Genomic DNA, 21134 nt, shown 5'->3' with positions numbered 1-21134 from the left:
GGGGGTCTGGGGATGGCTGAGGGGACAGGAACATCTCCAGCATTCTGTCCTGCTCCGGGTTACTGAAGTTCAGGAAGTCCGTGTGCGGCCAGGGAGACTCTGAGCGGAGGTGGCCACGTCCCCCAGGGAGGGCTGGGGGTGGGCGCAGGCCAGGTCACACTGTGGAGGCTGAGAGGATAGGAGGAGGGCGAGCTGAGAGAGGCTTTCAGCCATGCAGGGATGCTGGGTAGGCACCCATCCCAGGCAAAGGGAGCTGGAGGTGTTCATCTCTGGGCAGTTGGGTGAGCCCTTGGTAACACCCCTTGGGGGGATGCTGGTTCAAGCAAGGGTCCCCTAGTACAAAGACTGCCGAAGGCTGGGGGCGGCAGTTTGTGAGCAAGGGGGCTCCGTGAGAGCTGAGTGGGAGGTGGCACTGGGCGGAGAGAGATGGGGGAAGGGGGGAGTGGTGGTTGAATGCCAGGGGCTAACAGCGGAGCTCTTCCCTGGGACCCACACGACTCCTGCAAAACCTCCAGAAATCCCAGACGCTCATGAGGACTGGATTCCTCCTGACAGTTTGTGCAGGAACCAAATTCTGCATCTGGGTTGGTATGAGGGGCAGAGCTGGGGCCACAGGCAGTGGGCCCCCAAGTCTCTATGTTTGCAGGAGCCCCAGAAATCTTCAATCTATGGGAACCTGGAGGGTTCAAGGATTTCTCACCTGGAATGCCATGGGCAGGGGGATGGAGGGTCACAGAGCCACAGGGGACTAAATACTGGGCAGGAGCCCTGAACCAGGAGGCTGGGATGTTATTTTTTGCTAATATATACTGTACTTGGGTCTGATACTGGCATTGGACCAGTTTGCAAGGTGCTTTCACTAAATAATCTCGTTCTGTGTTTCATTATTCCACCTTACAGATGTGGCCACTGATGCACTGAGAATAAAGGAACCTGTCCAAGGGAGGCATCCAGAGCTGGAAGGTGAGCCCCAATGGGGGTTCAGCCCCAGAGCGTCTGGGCCCTGCCCCTAGGAGGCCGGTGAGTGAAGGGACTTAGCCCTAAGTCCCCGCGCCAGGCCGAGACAGGCGAGGGGCATTTGCTGGGTAAGCGGTGAGGGGTGCTTCCCGCCTGCAGCCCCTCCAGCTAGCTCCCCAGGTTCCCGGGGCACCCTTTGCTGGGGGGGTGGAGCTGGGTGGGGGAGAAGAGGGATGTTGGGGTGCAGCCTTGCACCCCGGTTCGGGAGGGCTGGTGCTCCAAGGTGCGCGGGTCCCACCTCGCTGTCCTTGACCTTCCCACCCACACCGGGCACTGCCAGGCTGGCACTGAGGCTTCCACCAGGTTGCGGGGTAATAAATCTCACGCTTCCCTGAGGCCCGAATTGCAGGACTGCACTTTATCTCAGCGTTGTGCTGTAGGAAAGAAAAAAATCTTTGGGATTCAAATGTATGAAAGTCTCATCCTGTTCTAAACGTAACTAGGGGAGCTCACTAAAGAAATCTCAGGAGGCTTTGATAGAGCAATCGCCACTGACAAAAGAAATGTCACTGAAAGCAAATGACTGGAGCCACTCTTGCCTTCTAAGTGAGCGGCAGAGTTTGTATCACCGAGTAAGTGGGTCTGCGCTGCTGGGGGCGCTGAGAAAAGTGAGGCTGCATCAGGGGCCCCTTGTAACCACGGAGAGCACCCTTAATGCGGAGAGAAAATGGTTGTGGAGACGGGGTGGGGGGAGCCACAGAGACAGAGATGGCAGCGGGGGCAGGTGGGAGCGGCTGGGGGCTTTTTAGGATGCAATTTGCCTAATACGTCTAATACTTAATTGTTCTGGCGTGGCTGTCCCCTCAGTCCTTTGGGAATGTCCAAATTAAGGGCTTTGCATGAATCAGGATTTTTGTTTATTTCGGTGGAAATTGAGAGAAATGAACTGATGCATGGGTGAAGATAAAGGGGTGAGCACAGCCCTGGAAATCGGAGCTCAGCAGGCAGTCCCTCCCACGCACACACTCACTCCGGGAAGTCACAGAAATACTGAGGAGGGCCCCAAACTCTGCGCAGAGATTCTAGCCGCTTGAGGACCTCAGGGGGCAGGAGCCCCACGCTGACGTGTGGGTTTCAGTAGAGAAATCGCCTCTGCTTTAGCGACTTTGTTGACATGGCACGTATTTGTGTTGGGATAGTTGGGGTAGTGCCCATCTGCAAGCGTACCCCACTTCTCTCCTGTGGAGTCAGAGCCTGTCTGGACTTGGAAGGAGCCTGAAAATTTTCTGGACCCTCAACTTTACAGAATGGGGAGATGGGCCCAGGGAGGAAGTACGTACGTTCTCAGGGTCACACGGTGGGCTGTGGCAGCGCTAGGTGGCTCCTTTTGTCAAGAGGGTCTCAAACCCAGAGTGAGGAAGAGGCTGGAGTGGCAGGGGCAGGAGAGACACACTGGGGGCAGGGAGGCGACAGGGCCTGGCTGGTGACGGGAGTGGGGGAGCTGGCCAGCCACTGCCAGGGTTCCCCGCAGGCTCTGCCCGGAGGTGCCCGGGGGAGCTGGGCAGGAATGAAGAGACCAGCACTGGCTGTTGCCTGGAGGGAGAAGGGCAGAGAGAAGGCACCCATCGCACACCCACAGTCCCTAGCCCCGGCTCTACCACCCCACCCGTCCGCAGAGGATGTTGTTATTCCGTGGGGAGGTGGGTCGCAGCCGGCAGAGTCCCCTCCACCACCACCACTCAGACCCCACGTCGGGGAAGCCCAAATGCCGAGCTCCTGGGTGAGTCCTCACCGTGCGCTGGGAGCCCCTGCCCCACCAGCCTATTCTAGGCCTGGAACCTTTGGTTCTGGTGGGGCAGCACCCACCTGCAGGTGTCTCTGGCCCCCACCGTAAAGGGAGAGGGAAAGAGTGTGTTCCTCCTGGGCCCGCACCTCATGGGTCAGGCCCCACCAAGGCCATGGCGGCTGAGGCTCCAGGGCTGCCAGCACCCACCAAACACCTTCAGAGGCAAACACCAGAGCCCAGCCTCAGTGAGTCGCGGGGAGGGGTGCAGAGGATGGGCGGGGGCGTCCTTGGAGGGCTGGCATGGGCGTGGATGAGACGCTTACACAGCCTGTCCAAGTCCTAGGGAGCTGTGAGGATGGAATAACCCATTCTCTCTCCCTTCTACCCAAATGGTAGCTCACAAGGGCATGAAAAGAGGACTTTGGTCTCCCTTCCTGCAGCCAGAGAGTCTTAGAATAAGGAAATCTTAGAATTTTTGAATCATAGAATCCTAGAAATACTTGATATTGGGATTCCAGGAATAACTGAAGCATAAGATTTTAAAACACATTTCAATGCACCTTGCTCTTTTATTTACCATCATATCTTGGAGAAGGAGAAAATATGTTAAAAAAAATACTAGTAGTTTTCTTTGGGGTCTTGACTCTATTTTTTACTTTTCCCAATTTTCTCTATTTTCCAAACATTTGCAATGAGCATGGATTTTTTTTATATATATAATGAAAAATAATAACATTTAAAGATAGCACGGTGCCTCTCATTACCAGAGGTGGTAGGCTCTTATAACTGAGTGGAGGCTAATAATGTCCTGTTGGCTGGGTAAGTCCTTTTTTTTTCCTCACATGCAAAAATATTGGAAAATAAGATTTGTGTGTATGTCTTTTTTTTTTTAATTGGAGTATAGTTGTTTTACAATGTTGTGTTAAAACATAAGATTTTAAAATCAGTTGCTAAAATATAAAAATCTTACACTTGCAGAATCTTAGGAAAAAAGACACCAACCTGCCCAGAGAGGTGAAGCAGCTTAGAACTTTTGGCCAGGGGCTCTCGAAGGACTTCAGAATCACCTGGTCCAGCCCCTTCGTTTATATCTGAGGACTCTAGCGAGAGGGCAGGAACTTGTGTGAGGTCACCTTCTGTGGCTCCCATCTCTTCCAAGGGTGGCAGTGCATCTCCCGGCTAGCAGGCAGGCAGGGGGCCGCGTGATGTCGCCGGCCACTCCTGACCCTGGCCCCAGTGCTGTCTCAGACTGGGGCTGCACCTGAGGGAGACGGACCAGATCCAAGGTCTGGGGGCCTCCAGCCTTGTCTCCATACAGTGTGTCCACCTGGCCAGGGGGAGGCGGCAGAGAAGCCCTTGAGAACAGGAGGTCATAGGAAGTGCCTGATATAGGGGAGAAACTAAAACACTGTGTTTTGAGTGAATGAATGAATGAGTGTTTGTGATGGTCTTAGTGATTAAGAACCTGGAGTAGGACAGACCTGGGACCTGAGTCTTGGCTGTGCCCCTTAAGCACCATGTGGCTAGGTGACGAACCTCCCAGAGACGATACCCGTACCCGTATCACAGGTCGGTGAGGACTAAGTGAGATCCTGCCCGATGCCTGATACACAGCAAGTGCTTGCCGAGTGCTGGCTTCATCGTCATTATCGTGAATATTAGTAACAACAGCAAGCCGCCTTAGGACTAGCACTGAGGGCCAGGCCTCCTTCCATTGCAATGTTGGAAACATCCCTCACTTCTTTTAGCTTGGAAAGGTTGCACAGGAATGATGGAGAGCAGGGTCCAGGTGTCAGGCCGCCTGTCTCTATCCCGGAGGCGGTTCTCAGGGCCCGTGCAACTGCACGGCTGTGTCCACGCCTGCCCCACGCTTAGCAGAGCCCTGATGGGGTGACCAGATGCTCAGGGTCTGTCCGCCCCCACTCGCTCTCAGAGCCCTGTCGTGGTCTGCCAAGCTTTCTCTGGCCATGGCCACCTTCCTGCAAGGGGCCACCACAGCTGTCACCTTAGGAAGGCTCCTGGATCTCGGAGTCTCCTTGCCCTTGGAGCGGTAGGGACAGGTCTGTGTTGGGGTGGGAAACGTTTTCCTCAACACTCTTAGGGTCCCTGTCTGGGTCTGAAAATTAAACCGATAAAGACAGATTTATAGGAGAAAGGCACGCAGATTTGTTTGATAGAAGTTTTATGTGTCATGGGAGCCTTCATAAGAACATGAAGCCCTGAAGAAACCGGCCTTAGTGTTTCTGTGCCGGGGGTGATGATGGGGGGTAGTTGTGCGAGGGTGACAGGTTCAGGACTGTGAGGTGAGGGTAGGAAACTGGGGACAGTAGTGAGGCCTGTGTGTTAGGATTCTTCTCGCTGACGCTTTGTCTTCAGAGCTGGAGGCTCCTTTCCTCTGCGTATAAGGGCACCTCTCCCTTGAGGGTTTATGACCTGCTTCAGAGGAGAAGGACGGGGGAAGGGCAGAGTGACCTTCCTGCTTCTGTTGTTTCCTCAGACTCCTTCAGATTAAACTATTCAGTATGCCAAGGTGCCATATGTGGGGGCAGCGTTTCTTAAACTCCATCATCTGCATAGATTACCCTCACTCTCTTGCCCATGTGGCCTGGGAGGCCCTCACTATGACTGTCCTCTGTGCCCAGATGGCCTCCCTGGGGCTCCAGCCTGTGACTTCTGTTGGGACTCAGCTGTTGGCCCTGGGGCTCTTGCAGAGACGGGGAGGGAGATGGGAGGGAGAGGGGGAGGAAGAAGGCTAGATCTCAAGGAGGGCAAGAAACTCAGCTTCCCAATCTTCTAGGGGAGCAGCCAGAGCCTTGTCACGTTCCCGGAAACAGCCAGCCTCCGTGGGGCAGCCTGGCCTCTGGTCCCTTTCTTGCTGGAAACTACCTCCTGGTAGACCTCCAGGCTGTCCACCTGAGACGACCAATCAGGCAGAGGAAGAGGGGAAGACACAGAGCCTCTTGACCTGGAACTCCGAGGAACACCTGCTCTCTGCATCACTTCAGGTGCCTGAGGGCTTGGGGGAAGGGGGAGGTATGGGTGGAGGTGGAGGTTTAGGGGGTGGGATCACGGCTGGGGAGGAACCCAGCTTCCACTGAGGAGAAATCCCCAAGGCCTGCACCCCAGATCTTTTTCTCCTTGAAAAAATTGCACAAGGCATATAGGCTCATTATTGAAAAAAATCTATAAACCTGATGAGAGAAAAAAAAGTTCGTGTTTCTACTTAGCAGACATATTCAGATGTGTGCATTTATGAAGTGCATGTGTAAGGGAGGGTGTTTGTACACACACACACACACACACACACACACACACACACACAGGATGTTACTTTGTGTACCATCAGTAACTTCTCCCCTCCCTACTGCGCCTGCAACAATATAAGAATGACAGCTTTCCATCCTGAAATATGTCAAGCTACATATCTACTTTTAATGACACGTAGTACCCCATTGTATGGCAAATGATCATTTATTTAACCAAATCCCCTAGTACCATAAATTTAGGTTGTTTCTAAATTTTGTTATTGTAAACAGGGATACAAGGTTGATCTTTTCATGTTTACCTCATTTTTCTCAGAAGACATTTCCAGTTAACTTCTGAAGTTAACTTTCCAGAAGTTAACTGGAGTGAAAAGTCTACCAAAACCACACCTTGAAGGCACCTGACATATATTTCCCAGCGCCTTCCAGAAGGATGTTTACATTTTAGTCTCTCCAATGGTGTGAAAGCACCATAGCCCAAATATTAAAAATTTTGGTTTTCATCATCTTCTCTCAAAAATCTTACGGAAGAAGTCTTGGGCATCCAAACAGATGATATTATCAGAACGTTTTGAATTTGCTGTCTGCATGGTGAGAATTGACATTCATAATGTTGTCCCCAAGAGCGTAGGACATTCAAAGAGCCTTCTAAATCACTGTCCCAGGGACTTCCCTGGTGGTGCAGTGGTTAAGAATCCACCTGCCAATTCAGGGGACACGGGTTTGATCCCTGGTCTGGGAAGATCCCACATGCTGCAGAGCAACTAAGCCCGTGCGCCACAACTACTGAGCCCTCGTGCCACAACTACTGAAGCCCATGCGCCCAGAGCCTGTGCTCCTCAACAAGAGAAGCCACTGCAGTGAGAAGCCTGTGCACCACAACGAAGAGTAGCCCCCGTTCGCCACAACTAGAGAATGCCTGCGCGCAGCGACAAAGACAACGTAGCCCTTCCTCCAAAAAAAAAAAAAAAAATAATAAAATACTTCTAAAAAAAAAATCACCATCTCAGCTGATCCTCTTGCCAAGTGGTCAGCAAGATGTAGGAGGCAGAATACTGGTCTGGGGGGTAGGAGACCCAGATTCTAGTTCAGCCGTCTTCGAGTCTGACCATTAGTGTATCACTTTACCCATCATGTAGAAGACAGGAAAAGCCATCTCTGGACTGAGCCTTCCGCAGGGCAGTCATGAAGATTGGGACAGTGGCCATGAGATCCCTTTGTGTTAGCCTGTCCCTTGTATAAAGTGTTATCAAGGAAGTAGGTGTGGTATTAGTAATGTGGCTTTCATTCTAGATTAATTTCTGGAAATGAGTGCTTGAGTGTAGGGAAATACATTGCTAACATTTATTGAACACATACTATATACCAGGCGCTGTGACATGCCACCTAATATCTCACTAAATCTTTACAGCAACCCTATGAAGTTGGTGCTATTATCATTCCCATTTCACAGATGAAGAAACTGAGACTCATAGAGGTTGAGTCACGTGCCTAAAGTCACACAGCTAGCAAAGGGTACAGACAATCTCTATATAGGCAGTTGAGGGGAGATCGTGCAACTGACAAAACACACACCTGTAATTCTGTATGCAGGACAGCCTCAGTTTTCCAGTAAGTGACAGTCTTTGCAAAAAGAGAAGGGCTGGGGCTCCTAGTATCGAAATCCACTTACTGATTAATCTAATGCTCTAGCTGGAAACAGTTCTCATATGAATCAGAAGCCAAGACTCAGAGTCACGAGGTAATTGCAGAAGGCCACACGATGAGCAGTTGAGCTGGCTCTAAAGCCACCAAGCCTATCCTTCCACTCAGTGAGTAACTGCAGAGCTGGAATGTGGTCAGGACACAGTAGGGGGTCAGTCAACACCTACTGCAGTGAATGGAATTGGAGTCCCTCTGGGAATTTTCTGTAATTTAGAATGCAGTAGAATACACTTCACTCAGAACTTTTCCTGATCCGTGACTATGGACGAAACCTTCCCCGGGACTTCCCTGGTGGCGCAGTGGTTAAGGATCTGCCTGCTAACGCAGGGGACACGGGTTCGAGCCGTGATCCGGGAAGATCCCACATGCCACGGAGCAACTAAGCCCGTGTTCCACAACTACTGAGCCTGCTCTCTAGAGCCACAACTACTGAGGCCACGTGCCACAACTACTGAAGCCCGCGCGCCTAGAGCCTGTGCTCCGCAACAAGAGAAGCCACTGCAATGAGAAGCCCGCGCACCACAGCGAAGAGTAGCCCCCACTCACCACAACTAGAGAAAGCCCGCACAGCAACGAAGACCCACAAATAAATTAAAAAAAAAATACCTTCCCTTCTCTAGGGCTCAGTGATTTAATGAAATGCTCCTTGGGCAATTGTTGCAGCCGAGAGCTTGTCCCGTTGTCTCAGGGCCTTGAGGCCACTGTTACGTGGATGCAGCGAGTTAGGGGATGGGGAGCTAGAGAGCTGAAGGGCGGACCTGAGCAAGCTAGAGTAGCCACAAAGGGGCAGTGTGTGTGTCCAGGGTGGGGCTCTCAGACACGAGGCAAGTCTTGTAAATGAGGGTGTGGACTATGGTGAATGAGAGCTCATGCTAGTGTATCAAGGACCCTGGGTTTCCACAGCTTCTGGTGTTTCAAGAGGAACCCTAGATCCTGAGTTTTAAATCTGGTCTGCTGAGCTGGGCAAAGGTGAGCTGGGCTGGACCCTCCCACGGGAGCATCTTGTCTTGGAGCCTTCCTCTCCCCCCCACTTGCCTCGCTCTCCTAGTCCAGGGTGTGCAGCTCCAGGTCCAGTTACCTTAAAGGGCGGAGGGCCCTCACTTTACCTAGGCTAGACAGGTCTGGAGGGGACATGCCTAGCTGCTCTAGAAAGAGAGGCCTAGGAGCCAGGGGACCTGGTTTGGGGCGTGACTGAGGGGAGTGATAGTGATTTTTATTACTGGGAACCCCACTTATTTCTGTCATTTGAACTTAGATCATAGACTGTCCAGGTAGGAAGAAGGGGCCTTAGTGAGCTGAGGGGTGAACGGGGGCCCAACGAGAGGAAGGACTGTGTGGGGACAGACGGCTCGTTGAGGGCAGGATCAAGTGCCGTGAAGGTTGCTCCCTGGCTCCATGGAGAGGCCCTGGCGTGTGCACACTGATCGTGGGCCCTTCACCCAAATGCTGTCCCTGGTTGGGGCTGGACGGTTGTGCACCTTCCTGTGTGGGCAGCCGGGTTTGGAACCCACCCCTATCCTAGACGTGGTGAACAGATCCGGGAGAGCCACTAATAGGTACTATTTTTCTCCTTTCCCGCTGGCAGGAGGAAGGAACCTAATCAGTCACTACGCCGGGTTAATTATTGCTGGCGGCAAACAAAAGCTGAGCTGAATGGGAACAACAGCGGGGCGACACTAACCTAATACCCACTCTTACACTCCAAGCAGCCACAGACCCAGAGGACAAGCCTGTGGTCGGACAAAATCAAAACTGACTGACCTGGGTCAGTGAGGGAGTGTGGAATGCCGCTGGACTAAAGAGAGCCAGCAGGGAGTGTCTTTTCTAAGGGTTGGGTTCCCCCTGAAGGGTTCTGGAAGAGTCCCAGGGAAGCAGGGGTCAGTCCTGGATTGGTGACTGTTTCTGAGGCAGGATGAGAAGTGGCGATTAACCAGGGGCTGGGTGCTGTCATGGGGCAATTGGGTATCCCCAGGAATACAGGAAAATAGCAACAGAGCTCTGGGGGTCTCACTGGCAAGAAACCAACAGTCACGCAGGGTGGGCGTGATTATGGCATTTTACAGCTGTGGCATGACCTAGGGAAGAGCTGCATTTTCTGTTAACTTTGCATCTGGCTTTGTCTGTGTCTGTCCCCGCCTGATGACGGCAGGGCTGCTTTTTCAGTGCGAGTTGATCCTCATGCCTTTAATCTTGTCCAGGTTTTTATTCCTTCACAGCCAAGTCAGCAAAAATTGAAACACAATTACTATTATGGCATCTCTGTTGCTATTTTTATTTCCTTTTGCATACTGAAATGGCCCAAAGGAAAAAAAAAATTGCAAGGAATGGGTTACTCACATAGAAACTTGGGAAGGGTCTTAACCAAAACCACATGCTTCGTGAAGATTCACGTTAGGGAGGCAACGATTTAGGCCAGACTGAATGAAGGCTCCAGGAATGGACACAGGCTTTGATCCTTAAAAGTAATACGATGAGAGAAGTTGGGCAAAGAAAAATCTAAAACGTCATGGGTGCCCCCCAGTTTGGTGGAAAGGGACTCAGGTGGAGACAGAAGAACTGCTAGCGTGAACTTTTACCCTCTCCCAGCTGCTGGGAAGAAAGTATGCAAGCGCTGATTACCCTATGTTAATAATCTCTGATGTCAAACAAAGGCTTAGCAGGACGGAATTAACAAAGTGCTGGGCTATAGCAAAAGCAAATATAACTGAGACCCGCAAACCAGAGTGGCTGGTGGGCTTTCCTTTCAGGGCATCCCCTGTAGAACTAGGAAAGTTCCAGACAGGATGGAGAATCCTCATATACAAAACAGGAGTTTTGTTTTTTTGCGATATGCGGGCCTCTCACTGTTGTGGCCTCTCCCATTGCGGAGCACAGGCTCCGAACGCACAGGCTCAGAGGCCATGGCTCATGTGGGATCTTCCCGGACTGGGGCACGAACCCGTGTCCCCTGCATCGGCAGGCGGACTCTCAACCACTGCACCACCAGGGAAGCCCAGGAGTTTTGTTTTTAAAAACAAAATTACATCTGAATAGACATTTCTTCAAAGCAGATACACAAATAGCCAATGAGCACATGAAAAGATGCTCAACTTCACGAGCCTTCAGGGAAATGCAGATGAAAAGCACAATGAGATACCACTTCACTCCCACTAGGATGGCAATAATTAAAAAGACAATACAAATTGTGAAATGTTTTGTTCTAGTTCTGTGAAAAATGCCAGTGGTAGTTTGATAGGGATTGCATTGAATCTGTAGATTGCTTTGGGTAGTAGAGTCATTTTCACAATGTTGATTCTTCCAATCCAAGAACATGGTATATCTCTCCATCTATTGTATCATCTTTAATTTCTTTCATCAGTGTCTTATAATTTTCTGCATACAGGTCTTTTGTCTTCCTAGGTAGATTTATTCCTAGGTATTTTTTTACTTTCGTTGCAATGGTAAATGGGAGTGTTTTCTTAATTTCACTTTCAGATTTTTCATCATTAGTATATAGGAATGCAAGAGATTTCTGTGCATTAATTTTGTATCCCGCTACTTTACCAAATTTATTGATTAGCTCTAGTAGTTTTCTGGTAGCATCTTTAGGATTCTCTATGTATAGTATCATGTCATCTGCAAACAGTGACAGCTTTACTTCTTTTCCAGTTTGGATTCCTTTTATTTCTTTTTTTTTCTCTGATTGCTGTGGCTAAAACTTCCAAAACTATGTTGAATAATAGTGGTGAGTGTGGGCAACCTTGTCTTTTTCCTGATCTTAGTGGAAATGGTTTCAGTTTTTCACCACTGAGGATGATGTTGGCTGTAGGTTTATCATATATGACCTTTATTATGTTGAGGAAAGTTCCCTCTATGCCTACTTTCTGCAGGGTTTTTATCATAAATGGGTGTTGAATTTTGTCGAAAGCTTTCTCTGCATCGATTGAGATGATCATATGGTTTTTCTCCTTCAGTTTGTTAATATGGTGTATCACATTGATTGATTTGCGTATATTGAAGACTCCTTGCATTCCTGGAATAAACCCCACTTGATCATGATGTATGTGCTGTTGGATTCTGTTTGCTAGTACTTTGTTGAGGATTTTTGCATCTATGTTCATCAGTGATATTGGCCTGTACTTTTCTTTCTTTGTGACATCTTTGTCTGGTTTTGGTATCAGGGTGATGGTGGCCTCGTAGAATGAGTTTGGGAGTGTTCCTCCCTCTGCTATATTTTGGAAGAGTTTGAGAAGGATAGGTGTTAGCTCTTCTCTAAATGTTTGATAGAATTCGCCTGTGAAGCCATCTGGTCCTGGGCTTTTCTTTGTTGGAAGATTTTTAATCACAGTTTCAATTTCAGTGCTTGTGATTGGTCTGTTCATATTTTCTATTTCTTCCTGGTTCAGTCTCAGAAGGTTGTGCATTTCTAAGAATTTGTCCATTTCTTCCAGGTTGTCCATTTTATTGGCATAGAGTTGTTTGTAGTAATCTCTCATGATCCTTTGTGTTTCTGCAGTGTCAGTTGTTACATCTCCTTTTTCATTTCTAATTCTATTGATTTGAGTCTTCTCCCTTTTTTTCTTGATGAGTCTGGCTAATGGTTTATCAATTTTGTTTATCTCCTCAAAGAACCAGCTTTTAGTTTTACTGATCTTTGCTGTTGTTTCCTTCATTTCTTTTTCATTTATTTCTGATCTGATCTTTATGATTTCTTTCCTTCTGCTAACTTTTTTGTTCTTCTTTCTCTAATTGCTTTAGGTGCAAGGTTAGGTTGTTTATTTGAGATGTTTCCTGTTTCTTAAGGTGGAATCAGGCTCCCTGACTTCAGACTATACTACAAAGCTACAGTAATCAAGACAGTATGGTAGTGGCACAAACACAGAAATATAGATCAATGGAACAGGATAGAAAGCCCAGAGATAAACCCACGCACATATGGTCACCTTATCTTTGATAAAGGAGGCAAGAATATACAGTGGAGAAAAGACAGCCTCTTCAATAAGTGGCGCTGGGAAAACTGGACAGGTGCATGTAAAAGTATGAAATTAGAATACTTCCTAATACCATACACAAAAATAAACTCAAAATGGATTAAAGACCTAAATGTAAGGCCAGACACTATCAAACTCTTAGAAGAAAACATAGGCAGAACACTCTATGACATAAATCACAGCAAGATCCTTTTTGACCCACCTCCTAGAGAAATGGAAATAAAAACAAAATTAAACAAATGGGACCTCTTGAAACTTAAAAGCTTTTGCACAGCAAAGGAAGCCATAAACAAGACCAAAAGACAACCCTCTGAATGGGAAAAAAATTTGCAAATGAAGCAACTGACAAAGGATCAATCTCCAAAATTTACAAGCAGCTCATGCAGCTCAGTTTCAAAAAAACAAACAACCCATTCCAAAAATGGGCAGAAGACCTAAATAGACATTTCTCCAAAAAAGATATACAGATTGCCAACAAACACATGAAAGAATGCTCAACATCATTAATCATTAGAGAAATGCAAATCAAAACTACAGTGAGATATCTCACACCGGTCAGAATGGCCATCATCAAAAAATCTAGAAACAATAAATGCTGGAGAGGGTGTGGAGAAAAGGGAACACTCTTGTACTCTTGGTGGGAATGTAAATTGATACAGCCACTATGGAGAACAGTATGGAGGTTCCTTAAAAACTACAAATAGAACTACCATACGACCCAGCAATCCCCCTACTGGGCATATACCCTGAGAAAACCATAATTCAAAAAGAGTCATGTACCAAAATGTTCATTGCAGCTCTATTTACAATAGCCAGGACATGGAAGCAACCTAAGTGTCCATCAACAGATGAATGGATAAAGAAGATGTGTCACATATATACAATGGAATATTACTCAGCCATAAAAAGAAACGGAATTGAGTTATTTGTAGTGAGGTGGATGGACCTAGAGTCTGTCATACAAAGTGAAGTAAGTCAGAAAGAGAAAAACAAATACCGTATGCTAACACATATATATGGCATCTAAGAAAAAAAAAATGTCATGAAGAACCTAGGGGCAAGACGGGAATAAACACACAGACCTACTAGAAAATGGACTTGAGGATGGGGAGGGGGAAGGGTAAGCTGTGACAAAGTGAGAGAGTGGCGTGGACATATGTACACTACCCAATGTAAAATAGACATCTAGTGGGAAGCAGCCGCATGGCACAGGGATATCAGCTCGCTGGTGTGTGACCACCTAGAGGGATGGGATAGGGAGGGTGGGAGGGAGGGAGACGCAAGAGGGAAGAGATATGGGAACATATGTATATGTATAACTGATTCACTTTGTTATAAAGCAGAAACTAACACACCATTGTAAAGTAATTATACTCCAATAAAGATGTTAAAAACAAAAATAAAATTAAACTAAAAGTCTTATAATTAAAAAAAGAAGACAATAACAAGTATTGACAGGATGTTGAGAAATTCAAATCCTTATACACTGCTGGTAGGAATATAAAATGTTGCAGTTGCTTTGGAAAACAGCCTGGCCATTCCTCAAAAAGTTTAACACAGTTATCATAGGACCCAGCAATTCTACTCCTAGGTAGAGACCCCAAATAATTGAAAACATATGTACACAAAAAGCTTGTCCATGAATGTTCATAGCAGTGCTATTCACAATTGCCCAAAGATAGAAACCACCCAAATGTCCATCAACTGGTAAATGGATAGACAAAATGTGGTATATCCGTACAATGCAATATTATTCAGCCATAAAGGAATGAAGTACTGACGCATGCGACAACATGGATGATCCTTGGAAATGTTATGCTGAGTGAAAGAGGCCAGTCACAAAATCACATATTAAATGATTCCATTTATATGAAAAGGCCAGAATAGGCAAATCCATGGAGAGAGAAAATAGTTTAGTGGCCGCATAGGGAAGGGGGAGCTTTTAGGGAAATAGAGTGACTGCCAATGTGTATTGGAGTTTCTTTTTGGAGTAACGAAAATGTTCTGGAATTGATTGTGTTGCACAACTCTGTGAATACTAAACACTATTGAATTGTACACTTGAAATAGGTGGACTTCACAGTGTGTGAATTAGATCTCAGTGAAGCTGTTACATTAAAAAGAAAAAAGAGTGGGAGAAGCTGGATGTAGGATATATGGATACTCTGTTTTTTCACAGTTTTTCTGTAAACCTAACACAGTTTTAAAGTTAAAAGTTTATTTTTTAATAGTTACAGATGAAGAGAACAGAGACGCAGTTGGTTTGCTGGCTTCCCAGGACCCAGTTTTCTCCAACCCCTCTGTCCCAGAAAGCTGAAGAGGGAAACAGGAAGAATATAAACCAATGACAGTCAGACCTCAAGCTAATGTTCAGAGAGGAGGGTGCACACAGGGCCCAGGTAAACAAAGAGGAGAATCAAGAAGTCACCATCTGTGCAAATAAGGGGCTTGGAAAGACGTACTCCAGATCCAACGTAAGCGAAACCAGAAGAAACTGACAGGGTACCTGTGCAAAAACTCCACAGGAGAAAAGGACGGAGTGGGACAGAGGAAGGAGAACATGGCAAAGAAAGATGACATGCACATTTCTGGAAGAAGATACACCCAGGAACAGAAGAAAATATTAGATAAGAACTGTTTGGGGGCTTCCCTGGTGGCACAGGGGTTAAGAATCCGCCTGCCAATGCAGGGGACACGGGTTCGAGCCCTGCTCCAGGAAGATCCCACATGCCACGGAGCAACTAAGCCCATGCGCCACAACTACTGAGCTTGCGTTCCAGAGCCCAGGAGCCACAACTCCTGAAGCCCGGGCGCCTAGAACCCGTGCTCTGCAACAAGAGAAGCCACTGCAACGAAAGCCCGCGTACCACAACTAGAGTAAGCCCGCGCACAGCAACAAAGACCTGATGCAGCCAAAAATAAACAAGTAAAACAAATAAATTTTAAAAAAACAAAACTGTTTTGCATTCCCAAGAAATTAAAGACAACTTGAACTCTGAAACAAGAGATTGAAGTTCAGACAAGGCAATAGAATGAGTTGAAAAGGACTAAGAAAAGAAACAAGGACAAAAATAATACCACTACAGAATTAATGAATGTAGTAGAATAATATCAAGGGTATAGCTGACATGATAGAAACACAAGACAGTTAAATGGAAGACAGATTTGAGGGAAATAAATCACACAGCACGCAGAAGAAATTAAGCCAATGTGCAGTAGATATAAACTCTAAGACGACCCTGTTGACCTGTGAGAAGGATGTACTTGTCAGCTGTTTGACCTTGGACGAATCACTTAACCTCTCTTCTGAATTCTCGTCTATAAAATTGTGCTAATATCTACCATGTGGAGTTATTATGGGGAGTTAGAATGGGGTTAAGAGGATGGGCTCTGCCCATTCAAGCTGCAAGATTTGAATCCTGAATCGGTTTCCTATTGCTTATACGACCTTGAGCAAGTTCCTTCTTTTTTTCCAGCTCCTTATCTGTAAAATTGTCTTTAACGATAGTATCTACCTCATAAGGTTCCAGCGTGGATTAAACATGTAAGAGCTGGAGGATACTTCTTGACCTAACTTTACGAATATGTGAATATTTCAGTTTATATATATTTGATATGTAAACAAAGTCAACTCATGCTCAATGGTGAAAAATGAAAGGCATTCCCATTAAATACTATTAAAATGCCCACTATCATAGTTATTAATTAACATTATTCTCTGGAAGTATTAGCTAATGCAATCAGACCAAAAATAATTTTTTTTTAAGGTATAAATATTTGAAAGGAGGCGTGGTTTGAGACCTAAAAGAGTTCTGACAAGGGCAAAATTAGAAAGCCAGAGGAAGAAGGAAAGACCTGATCTCTGTGGCTCTGGGGACAGAACTAAGGTCTGAGCAGTCAGGAAAGGTGGTGGGATCTCTGTTACTGTCCTTGTCCAACCTGAAGTTGGACGCCATGTCATGGGTGCTACAATGAGGGTTTGCCATGGGCTGGGAAGGGGGCTTGGGAGCGTCTGAGGGATGTCCCAACAGTGAGCTCCTAAGGCTCCAGGAGGGAGGGTACCACCTTCCCCTGCCTTTGCTGAAAAGGAGTCTCCAGCCTATTCTCATCTCACCCATCAAGTGGAGGGCGGTCAGTGGGGTGACTGTTGAGCCAGCAAACTGGGCATGGAGAAGCTGACCCCCGCGTGTGTCCTTTAGCCAAGGGTCCCAAGCGTGGTTCTCTCATCTTCAAACTGCTATCTGTTCTAGTCAACGTTTCCCGAGGTGTGGAAAGTGTACTCTGGTGGTACAAGTGGAACTTAGGGGGCACACGGAGGAACATTATCATTTTAAACATTTCTATTTCTATTTATTTTTGTGTGTATGAGAAACTTTTATAAATAACACCTCAAAACCATGATGCCAGGGATATTATCGCTGAGGTCAAAACTATAGTTAAGTGAAAAAAAGTAAAAAGGTAAATTTAAAGAAATATGAAGGAATATAGTACAGGTGGTGAACAGTTGTAACATGTTCATGATGGGGGTATGAGAATGGTTCAAGTTTGGGAACCAAGGGCTCTTGTCAGTGGCTCTGGAGTCTGATGAGCCTGTATGCTAGTTCTGGAGCCTATGCTTACTAGCTATGTGACCTTAGATTATCCAGGATCCCTTTGGTCACATGTAACATAAAAATCAACTTCTTCTGTACACTCAATTTCCTAGCAGCATTATCCACAATAGCCAAAAAGCAAAACAGCCCAAATGTTCCCCGATGGATGAACGGATAAACAAAATGGAGGATATACATACAAGGGAATATTATTCAGCCTAAAAAAGGAAGAACATTCTGGCACGTGCTACAACATGGATGAATCTTGAGGACTCTATGGTAAGTGAAGTAAGCTAGTCACAAAATGACAAATATTGTATGATTCTACTTATATGACGTACCTAGAACAGTCAGATCCATAGAGGCAGAAAGTGGAAGGGTGGTTGCCAGGGGCTGGGGGCAGGAGGGAATGGGAGTTATGGTTTGATGGGTATAGAGTTTCAGTTCTGCAAGGTGGAAAGGGTTCTATGGATGGATGGTGGTGATGGCAGCCCAACAATATGCATGTATTTAATATCACTGAACTATACGCTTAACAATGGTTAAAATAGTCAGGTTTATGTTAAAAGTGCATAAAAATCAACACTTCGATTAAGAAATAATTTTATTGTCTCATATAATGGGGAAGAATCAGGACCATCAGGTGTGACTGAATCCACAGCTTTGTCTCTTGGAGCAATGATGACCGATGATGGCATCATCTCAAAAGCCAACATTCCTTCCCAGCCAACAAAACAATCCCAAGGGTGGACTCTGGTTGGCCTGGTTTGGGTCACATGCTTATCCAATCCTTGAACCTGTCACTGTGCCCAGGAATGGGGCACTCTGGTTGGACGGAGCTAAGTTTCAGGCCCACCTGGAAGGGGGTGGGGGCATCTGGGCAAACCCAACAATGGCTTTCACAGTGACTAAGGAGACTGGATCCCAAGGAGGACCTAGAGCCATAGGAGAGAAGATTGGAAGGGAAAATCTGTCCTCATGCTTCAGGCAGGCAGAGAAACAGAGGGGAGTGAGAAGAGAAATTCCAGGGCCTGAGCCAAGGAAAATTTAGAAGTGACTCAGGAGTAGTCATGGGGTCCTGACACCCAGCAGAAGTCACCTTGTTGCCCAAAAGGGGGCCCAGACAGGGAGTGCTGCTAAGCAGGGCACAGAAACTCTGCAAAGCCAAGCAGAGCTTACAGGCCACAGCCCAGTAACCAGCCTGGCCTCCAACCTGCACAGGATCTGAGGTCAAGATGGCCCTGAGGTCAAGATGGCCCTGTGCAGGTGACGAGGAAGGCAGGCCAGACACCACTTGCATTTCCAGGAAGGCCAGTGACGACTCTGGCCAGTGCTTTGTGAGATGTCTGGAACCTTCCAATTCTCCCAGCTGGCTGTCCCCCTGGGGTTCAGCAGTGACTCCCTTAAAACATGGAGAAAGGATGCAGGCCTGTTGGAGGACTTCAAAGAGGGCCAAGGAGTCACAGCAAACCCTGCCGAACTCCATACCTAAGGGACAGAAGAAGAGGAAGCAGAAGGAAGAGAGGGTGAAGTGGCTGGAAGTGAGAGAAGGGTCCACTTCTCTGTCTGGAGACAAGTGGGACTTGGGGTGATCCTGCAAGATGGCAGCTGGCAGAAAGTAAAGGGCACTGACAGAGGAGCCCACAGCCTTGAGTTTGAATCCACTGCTTATGGGCTGTGTAAATTTTGATGTTGCTTCTGCTCTGAGCCTTGGGTTTTCCACCTATAAGACCTACTTTACGGGTGGCTGTGAGCATTGAATGAGGTCAGATCATCCCATGCAACCATAGGTTAGCCATCTGTGTTTTTGCAATATGGTGGCTTCCCATTCCCATTTGCATAGCACATGTTTATTTCCACAGTGTTTCTATGTGCACATGATTCAACTCAGTCCCCTTATCTTTCTCCTAACAGACTGCAGAGCTGCTGAGAAAGATCTCATCTGTTCACAATCTACCCGCAAAATACACAGGTAAGAAGCCAGGCCTGAAACATCTTGTCTTTCAATGCAGTGACAATGGGTGCAAAAGCCAGGCAGTGACACAAGCATTTTGCAGCGAGTTGCAAAAGGAAACACGAGATGGAGAAAGCAAAATAAATAGATTGGAAGGATGGGCTAAGGAACTTAAAAGAGAGGCACGCTCCAGGGAGTAAGAAAGTATGAGAATCTGCAGGGGCAGATATTAATCTCATGACAATTTTTCCTGAAAAATTAGAGGAGGGGTAGAAGGATTACCTAAGGACCCAGGGCTTTTGTGCCAAGAAGTATGGTATATTTTGGAAACAGATAGCTTTTAGAATTTTTCACTGTCTGGATTTCAAAAAGTTATTCATAATGGAGTAGCGATATACTCTTGTAACCACAGCTGCCCAGGGGCAAGGACCCTATTCCATGAACAGTCCTCCTGTTCAGCTCAGCCCCTAAATGAGGTTAGACGGCAAGGTGGAGCTGGAGGGTTTGGGAACAGAGGCTGGAGGAGCTGAACTGCTGCATCGATTAAAAAAGTAAATGTGCGAGGATATTCTGAGCCATGCTACGACATGGATGAGGCTTGAGGACATCACGCTAAGCGACGTAAGCCAGACACAGAAGGATAATGCGTACGACTGTATGATTCCACTAATATGGTGGACCTAGAGTTGTCAGATTCAGAGACAGAAAGTGGAATGCCAGGGACTGGGAAGAGGGGGAATGGGAAATTATTAATGGGTTTCAGAGTTTCAGCTTTGCAAAATGAAGAGAGTTCTGGAGGTGCGTGGTGGTAATAGTTGCAAACAATGTTCATGTAGTTAATGACACTGATGTGTACATTTCAAAGTGGTTTAAATGGTTAATTTTGTGTTATGTATATTTTACAAGAAAAAATTGGAAAAAATTAAAATAGTGTGGGCTTTCTGGGGGCAAACTGGTGGCAGGGTTGAGGACAGGGCAGGGGAAATTCAGTGACATGGCAAGGGGCATAGGTTTTTGTTTTGGTTTGGTTTTTTGGGTTTTTTGACCGCACCACGCGGCATGCGGGGTCCTAGTTCCCTGACCAGGGATCTAACCTGTGCCCCTGCAGTGGAAGCGTGGAGCCCTAACCACTGGACAGCCAGGGAATTCCCAGGGCATGGTTGTTGTTTTTGTTTTTATAAATTTTATTTATTTATTTATTTTTGGCTGTGTTGGGTCTTCGTTGCTGTGCACGGGCTTTCTCTAGTTGCGGCGAGTGGGGGCTACTCTTCGTTGCGGTGCGCGGGCTTCTCATTGCAGTGGCTTCTCTTGTTGCGGAGCACGGGCTCTAGGCGCGTGGGCTTCAGTAGCTGCAGCACGTGGGCTCAGTAGTTGTGGCTCACGGGCTCTAGAGCACAGGCTCAGTAGTTGTGGCACACGAGCTTAGTTGCTCCGCGGCATGTGGGATCTTCCCGGACCAGGGCACGAACCCGTGTCCCCTGCATCAGCAGGCGGACTCTCAACCACTGCGCCACCAGGGAAGCTCCAGCCCCTGATCTTGACTGAAGCCTGCCGTGCACAAGTTTTGTGTGAAAGGGGTCATATGAACTGACGTAGGGGAATGGGGGCAGTGCTGGAAGTAGAGAGTGGAGCCACAATCCGTGGACTGAACTAAGTCAGTAGAAGTAGGAGCTCAGAGCCATAGGTGATGATGAAATTGTAAATACTCAATGCCGACCTCCCCACCCCACCCCAAGCAATTTGCAGAAATCTCAAGGAAGACATTGGACTTCCCAGAGGGTCAAAGCCGCCTTCTCTATATCTTAAAGGATAGAGACACCCCAGTTGCATCTGGGTCACATTTATATAATGTCCCTTTCCTTCTTGGTCTTGCCAGCCGCCATTTTCCTAACCATATGCTCTTCAGGA

At 47.2% G+C, this 21134-nt stretch overlaps 1 long non-coding RNA gene across 1 annotated transcript; it reads left to right on the top strand.

Moving 5' to 3' along the window:
* The first annotated feature begins 5608 nt into the window (after positions 1–5608).
* LOC307175236 lies at positions 5609–19245 on the top strand. Its single transcript, XR_013824273.1, has 3 exons — positions 5609–5748; positions 17389–17551; positions 19187–19245. It is a non-coding gene; the product is annotated as an uncharacterized lncRNA (long non-coding RNA).
* Positions 19246–21134: the final 1889 nt, after the last annotated feature.

The sequence above is a fragment of the Stenella coeruleoalba genome (assembly GCF_951394435.1).
Source record: "Stenella coeruleoalba genome assembly, chromosome: 16".
Taxonomy (NCBI): Eukaryota; Metazoa; Chordata; class Mammalia; order Artiodactyla; family Delphinidae; genus Stenella; species Stenella coeruleoalba.
This window is presented reverse-complemented; position numbering and strand designations above follow the sequence as displayed.